This window comes from Coenobita brevimanus, chromosome 99 (genome assembly GCF_032717465.1).
Source record: "Coenobita brevimanus isolate Jiangsu-jjx chromosome 99, ASM3271746v2, whole genome shotgun sequence".
Lineage (NCBI taxonomy): Eukaryota > Metazoa > Arthropoda > Malacostraca > Decapoda > Coenobitidae > Coenobita > Coenobita brevimanus.
In genome coordinates, this window is record NC_137052.1 from 1,032,304 (window position 1) to 1,040,834 (window position 8,531).

Here is an 8,531-nt window from a genome sequence, read left to right on the forward strand (position 1 = left end):
TCTATCTACCACCTACCTGCCTACCTACCTATCTACCTACCTACTTATTTGTCTATCTACCACCTACCTGCCTACCTACCTACCTACCTACCTTTCTTCCCTTCAATCTCCTTACCTCAACAAATTCATTCATGCCTACCTGTCGAATGGAAGTACAAATAAAACTAAAAAAAATGAAACAAAAAAAACAATGGAAAGATTTAAACAGAAAAACACTGGACCAAAAAACAAGAAAATACTACCATTAAGAGAGAGAGAGAGAGAGAGAGAGAGAGAGAGAGAGAGAGAGAGAGAGAAATGGCGTATCCCTCCCTCCTTAACACTGACCCTAGTTATTAAAAGTCTTCCGGTGGTCATTACACACACACACACACACACACACACACACACACACCGTTCTAGCATGTAAAAAAAAGAAATAAAATCAAGAAAAAACATAATTTCAATCATGTCCTCACTTCCCACAAAAAAAAAAAATGAAAAAAGTCAAAAAAAAAAAAAAGACAATAAACAAAAAACAAAAAAAAACTGAAAAAGGAAGTCGAGAAAATATATATAAAAAAAATAGGGGGGGAAAATCAGGAAAATTGGATAAATAAAAGATGAAATATACTGAGAACGAGTATGAAAATAATAATATAGGAAATTCACTATTTTTTACGTTCCCTGGTCAAGAAAATAGGGATAGAGAAAGATAAAATAGGTATATATAAAGAGAAAATAGGTAGATAGATAGACAGACAGATAGATAGACTGAGATAAGTAGATATGGATAGATATTAGATAGACTGATACATAGACAGGTAACTAGATAGATGATTTAAGACTGCCAGATTGATAAAATATTAACAAATAATAAAAGTTACATTTAAGTCCAAGAATAAGATAAATTACTGTTCAGAAACATATAGAAAAAATAAGTTACACTGAAGGCATGAAAATATATATATAAAAAAAAAAATAGTCTTCAGAGAAACAGGAAAAAGTATATAATAAAATCCAAATCCAAAAACTAAAACTAATGAATAACCAGGCATCAGTAAAACAGAACTGAAAAAGAAACGCTACATGAAGTCCAAGGAAATATTAAGGAAGAAAAAGTCTTCAAGTATCCTACCCATCCAATATATAAGAAGGTAGTGGTTTGAGGAATTCAGTACCCAGCACCCCAGAAGGCCCTCCGCTCCTAGTCATTAAGGTCTTCCGGTGCTAATTATGGGGTTGCTAATGACCTGCTATCCTCCTGCCATTTACCCCACCCCGCCAAAATTGAGGCGAAAATAATCATTCCCTTTGGGGGCGGTGTGGTGTGGCGTGCGCGGGTCAGATTAGTGTGGGTTTGGGTATGGGTGCGTCGGATTGGGTTTGATTGGGTTGGGTTTGAGTGGATTTGCCAAGAATGCTGTGGGTTTGCTAAGGATAGACTGGGTTAGGTGAGGTGAGGTGAGGGTAGGTTAGGTTAGGTTAGGTAGGGTTGGGTTAGGTTAGGTTAGGTTAGGTTGGGTTGGGTTAGGTTAGGTTAGGTTAGGGTAGGGTAGGGTAGGGTAGGGTAGGGTAGGTTAGTTTAGGTTAGGTTGAATTTGACTTAGGGTGCATTTAGCTGGGATGGGTTGGGTTTGGGTTGTCGAGGGTAGATCGGATGGGTTAGTGTTGATGTGATTTGGAGTGGAAAGAATATTCGCTTTGGTCTGTGTGTGTGTGTGTGTGTGTGTGTGTGTGGCGTGCAAGGATCAGATCAGAGTGGGATGGGTATGGCTGGGTTGCATAAGGTCTGAGTGGGTTAGACTGGGTTGGGTTAAGTTAGGGAAGGGTGGGTTGGGTTGAATGGGGTTAGGATGGCTTGGGTTGGGTTGACTGAGGTGGGTTAGGCTATAATAAGATAAACCTCGACTGGGTTGAAATATTTGATTTTGGGTTGGGTGAGGTAACATAAGAAATGATTAGCTAGAATACTGTAAGGTTAGAAAGGATAGACGAGGATAATAAGGATTCCAATACGCCAGGTTATAAGAGGTCAAGATAGGTCATTCTAGGTTAGGCAGTAATAGATAAGGTTGATTATAATTTTCTTAGGCTGGGTGATTTTAGTGAAGATGATGAATATAAAGCTGAATTTTTGGATAGCCTATTTTCTCCTCGTATATTTGACAATTTCTCTCTCTCTCTCTCTCTTCTCCTCATCCTGTTCCACTATCCTGCCTCACTTCCCACACCTCCTTCCTCTTCCTCTCCCCCATCCTCTTCCTCTTCTCCCTCTTCCTAGCCTCCTCCCTCTTCCTCTCCCTCTCCTCCTCCCTCCATCTCCCCCTCCTACACTTTCTTCATCCTCTTAGTAATGTTCTCTCCACTCCCCACCATCCCCATTTCCTCCTCTCCCCCTCCCCATCTCCACCCTTACTCCTCCCCACTCCCCCATATCGCCCGTTACCCAGTTTATGGAGCCTGCAGTGGTCGGATGGGTAGCGTGATTGTCTGCTACTCATTTAGACCCGGGTTCGAGCCTACCCTGGGGCGAACATTTAATTAGGTTAGGTAGTATGGCCTCTTATGTGTTGTTATGTGCTTGGATCCTTTTGAGACTTCTTCCATTATATTAGACTCTCTCTCTCTCCCTCTCCCTCTCTCTCTCTCTCTCTCTCTCTCGGCTCAACCTGTACTAGAGAAATATTTGTGTTGGTACGGTATGTGTGTGTGAATTTCTCTCTCTCTCTCTCTCTCTCTCTCTCTCTCTCTCTCTCTCTCTCTCTCTCTCTCTCTCTCTCTCTCTCAGATGCTGCCAATATTCCTCGAGCCTCCTTCGCGCGGTGGTCCAGTGGTTAGGGCGCACCGGTTGGAGTGACGGCCCTCCACGGGTTCGATCCCGTGGGGTGACTAAAGTTTTTTCAATCAAGCCATGCCATTAAGGGAAGGAGGCTGTTCATCTGTCCTTAAATCTACTATACCCCTTCTACTCTAACTTGGCCTAAAACTCCCTAAATCGCAGTCTCCCCAAAAATTGCCACCTCCCCAAAAAGTGCCATCTCCCCAAAAACTGCCATCTCCCAAAAACTGCCATCTCCCCAAAACTGTCATCTTCCCAAAACTGTCATCTCCCTAAAACTGCCATCTCCCCAAAACTGCCATCTCCCCATCTTGCATACTGAGAGGCAACAACAGATTAATACAAGAATACGATGCTAGTCACGAAGAGGTGCTATGAAGAGGAAGTAGAGCCTTAGTACTGTCTTGTGATGCCCCAGACTAAAGTAAGCCTCATAAGGACGAAAATCTGGGCTAAATTAAGGTGAAAAAGGTATAGACGCGAAGGGATTAAGGAAGGCTAACCCCTCCAATGTCAAAAATATGTCTTCAGCTGAATAAAATCGTCTGAAGGAGGGAAGAATGTAATGAAGATATGCGTCCTCGGGCTGAAGGAGATAAAACACAGATTAAGAGTAAATAAATCATTGTATTAAATTTTTTTGAGTGTTCTAAAGGTGTTTTTTTTTTTCCTGTTTTTGTGTTTTTCTGTTCCTGTATCTGTTTTACTCCTTCCTCCTCCTCCTCTTCTTCCGCTCCCTTCTTCTTCTTCTTCCTCCTCTTCTGCTTCCTTCTCCTTCTTCTCCTTCTCCTCTTCCGTTTCATTCTTCTCCTTCTCTTCCTCCTTCGCTTCCTCCTCCTACTTCCTCTTCTCTACCCCCCAAACAACCCCCACTCCTCCCCTCCCCTCGCCCTCCTCCCATCCTCCTCCTCTTTGTATTCCTCCTCCTCCTTCTGTCTCTTCATCTTTCTTCTCCTCCTCCTGTTCCTGTTCCTCCTCCCCCAGCTATTCCTATTTCTCTTCTTCCTCCTCCCCCTCCTCTCAAACAGCACCCATTTCTCTCCACGCCCCCCACCTCCCCAACCCCCCCACCCCCCGCTGATGGCTCTGATCGTGTGTCGGTGGGCGAACTGAGTTAATAACCTACTTACCTATCCCACCCCACCTACCTGCCTCACTCCTCGCTCACTTCTGGGGGGACTTCATTTCCTGGTTCTTCACTCTCTCACTTTCTTTGGAGTTTCTAGTCATTCCTCGCTCACTTTCTTCTAGTTCATTTTCGGGGACCTTCATTTCCCGGTGGATTACTGTATCATTTCCTTTGTTCATTATTAGCATACTGTCTATCCCGACCCACCACACCTGCCTACCCAGCTCACTCCTCGCTCACTTCCTCACTTCTTGCTCACTTTTGGGGGCTTATTTTTTCTTTTAGCGGTTTATTTCTAGTTTACTGTAAAATCCTCCGTTATTTCTTGCTCATTTTTTGACTCTCACTTTGACTCACTGCTTCACTCGCTGTCTCACTTCTGGTTTACTGTCCTTGGTGGTTCACTGTGGTGCTGTGTCTTCTGGTTCACTCTCTCACTCTCTCACTTCTGTCTCTCTTTCACCTCTGGTTCACTCCCATTACAGTATTTCACATTTGGTTCACTGTGTCACTATCTCACGTCTGGTTCACTGTCTCTCTCTATCTCACCCTTGGTTCACTGTCTCTCACTCTCGCTTCCGGTTCACTATCTCACTTCAGGTTCAGTCTCTCTCCTAGCTTGCTGTCTCTCTCACTATCTTCACTTTTGATTCACTGTCTCACTATTGGTTCACTGTCTCACTTCTTTCCAGCAGCTGTTCCTTACGCGTTTTCATTTTATTGTCATTATTTATTTATTTACCGCACACTGATTTAACTGAGGTGATGGAGAGGGACGCCTTCACGTGGTGGCACTGATACTACGAGGCGACTCAGCTGCCTGGTTACATAAATGCCGCTTACCTACTTCCCCTCTCCCCAGAAAGGAAGATGGTGGACTGAGGAGGGGCAGTTTAATCCTGCAGTCCACAGAGTTAACATTTCAATAACAACAACATTCAACATAACACTAGATAATTTTGTTCTACCGAGAGAGCCAAGCAATGAATTAAAAGCAGGTTGCCGAGGCTATACTCCTCTCACCTTAACCTGGCCCAGATTTTCGTCCTATTGAAGCTTATTTCACGTAGTTCAGTGGCAGGAAAAACCAATGCTAAGGCTCTACATCCTTTCCACAGCACTTCCTCGTGACTGGCATCATTTTCTTGTGCTAATCTATTGTTACAACTCGCCACTCAAGATGGAGGGATGACAATTTTAGGCCAAGTTAGAGTGACAAGACTATAGCATACCCGGATAGCGATTATTAAACTTCTGAAAAACATATGAGAAAAAAAAGATAAAAAATAATATACTAAAAAAAAATATTAGCGCTTCAATAGAAACTCACCTGCTAGTTTCTTATCCGATGCGGGCTCAGTCGGCTGGTGTGGGCGTGAGACTGGCACTGGAAGCAGAAAATGAACAAATTATTTCGGGTATCTCGTTATGCTGGTGAGGGCATGGGTGTGACATTCTAAGTATGAAAAAAATGAATGCAGAGTTGTTCAGTCTGCTGGTGTGGGCGTGGGTGTGGCAGTGGGAGTAAGATGTGAATGAGATAGATATTATTAAACCGGAAAGAGCCGTCCGCACAACACACGAGAAATTCCCCAGCAGAGTGCAAGAGAAGAGCTATATACGGACCACCCTGTACATAGATGCTTTAGACTGTGTGAAGGGGGAAAGCAAGGGCAAGCAATCGTATTTTCTCATCTCTCTCTCTCTCTCTTTCTCTCTCTCTCTGCAGGTTTCTGTCTATCTGTCTGTTTATCTCGTGTTTAGTAATGATACCCGAGAGAGAGAGAGAGAGAGAGAGAGAGAGAGAGAGAGAGAGAGAGAGCGCTATCGTATCGTGAGGTATCGTGGACCTTAACGTAATTGTGCTTCGCTATTGCACACCTATGCTGTTATTAGTCTGTCAGTTTGGAGAGAGAGAGAGAGAGAGAGAGAGAGAGAGAGAGAGAGAGAGAGAGAGAGAGAGAGAGGAGGCGTGTAAACCGGTAAATGAATGTGTTTACAACCATTGATCTCTGTCTTTGTAAATCATTGAAACAAATTAGTCCTTCATGAATACCTTATGACTCCCTGCACACACACACACACACACACACACACACACACACACACGTACGCAAGCATACAAATACCAGTACAGACACTTACACATGCGTACACAGTCATTCACATAAACGTCTACACACATGTGCATGAGTACACACACGAGTAAACATGCACACACATACAGATATACATATACACACAGATGTTCCTTCCACGTCTACACACACACACACACACACACACACACACACACACACACACACACACACACACACACACACACACACACACACACACACACACACACACACACACACACACACACACACACAGACATACACACACACACACACACACACACACACACATACAGATACACATATACACACAGAGGTTCCTTCTACCTCTACACACACACACACACACACACACACACACACACACACACACACACACACACACATAGATACACATATACACACAGAGGTTCCTTCTACCTCTACACACACACACACACACACACACACACATCCAGCTCCCTGTTATTAATGTTAACGTTCATATGATAAAGGGAAGGAATAAAGTTACTACTAAAATATAAATACAATAAATACAGCATACTTTCTTCCCTCACGGTAATAAAGCTAGTAAAGAATATGATTTTTTATTCCCTCTCGGCAGTAGTAAAGTACCTGAGTTTTTCTCCAGGTAATAAAGAAAATAAAGTAGACTAATAAAGAAGTAAGATACAGAATTTTTCCCGGATAATAGTAAAGGAGATGAGTCTTTCCTCCCTCGGTAATAAAGGGAAGAAAGCACACTAATGTTTTCCTTTGGTAAGTTAATAAGATACACGATTTTTCTCTACTGTAATAAGATCAGGCAAGGACTCGATTTCTTTCTGTCATAGTAAAGTAGTTTCTTCCTCGGTAATAAAGACCCTACGGTACATAAAATTATTCCTCTCAGGTATGAAGTCAGTAAGGTATAATATTTTCTTCGTTCACTAGTAAAGGGCAATAAAGCAACTGTGTCTCTTCCTCTGGGTAATAAAATATAATAAGGGACGTGTCTGCGGAATGGTAATTTAAAAAAAAAAAGAGCAATGTTGTAGAGAAAACTGTGGGGCAATTCTATGCGCCTTTCACCTTAACTTGGTCCAGATTTTCGTGCTTCAGCTTATTTCACGTGGATCAGTGGCGGAGAAAGGACATTGTTGCGCCTCTACATCCCTCCCGTAGCACTTCTTCGTGACTAGCGACGCAATCTTGTATTAATTTATTGCCAAAGCGCAGTGTTCAAGATGGAGAGAAAGCAATTAGAGAGAGAGAGAGAGAGAGAGAGAGAGAGAGACTACACTTACAAATGGCCTCCGAAGGGTGAGTACTTTGTTGCTGTTCTTTTTTTTCTTTGTATTCTTAGGCTCTTGTTTTTTTTCTTCCCTCCCTTTCTTCGCATCTTTCCTCCTTCCCTTCCTTCTCTCCTTTGCGTCTCCCTTCTACGCATCTTCCCTCCTTCCCTTCTCTCTTTCCTTCGTGTCTTCCCTCCTTCCCCTCTTTCTCTCCTTCACATCTTCCCTCTTTCCATTCTTCCTTCCTTCTCTCCTTTACTCCTTACCCGCTTCTCTCCCTCCTTCGTTCTTTTCATCCCTCCTCCTCTTCCCGTCCTCTCCTCCCTTAATCTCAAGTTGTTGCTCCCTCTCTCCACCTCTGTTTTTACCTCCCTCCTCCTCCCCTTCCCTCCTTCCCTCTTTACCTTCATCTCTCCTTCATTCTTTTCATTCCTCCTCTATTCCTTTCTTCACCACTGATCTTACGTAGTTCCTTCCTTTCTTCCATTCCTCCTTCTCCCTCCCTTCTCTTCTTCCTTCTCTCTCCTTTCCTTCTTCCCTCCCTCTCGCCATCTCTTTCATTTTCTCCATCCTTTCCTCACTTTCATCTCTCCACCTCTCCCTCTCTTCACCGCTCATCTCAACTTGCTGCTCCCTCTCTTCCACTCCTACCTCCCTCCTTCCCTCCCTCCTCTGGTCTGGGTGCTGTTGCCTCCCTCCTCCCTCCTGCTGTGTTCTCTCCACTCGATTTTAGACCCCCCTCCTACGCCCACTGATGGAGCCCCAAGCAGGTGAATGGCAATAAGGAGGGAAGGAGGGAAGGAGGAAGGAGAGAGGGAGGGAAAGGGAAGGAAGGAGGAGGGAAAATGAAGGGAAGGAGAAGAGAGAGGAGAATGGAAGGGGAAGGAAAGGGAGAGGAAAGAGGAAAGGAAGGAGGGGGGAGCAGGAGGGATGAGAGAGGGAAGGGGGAAGAAGGAGGGAGAGAGAAAAAGGGAAGGGGAAGAGAAGGATGGAAGGAGGAAAGAAGATGGAGGGAGAAAGGGGGAAAGGGAGGAAGACAGGAAGGAAGGAGGAAGGTGACAGTAAAAGAAGGGATGGAAGGAAAGCATGGAGTGTAGGAGGAAGGATGGAAAGAGGAACGCAAGGAGTGAGGGAGAAGAGGAAGAAAGATGAATGAGGGAGAGTACAAGGAAGGAAGGAAGGAGAGA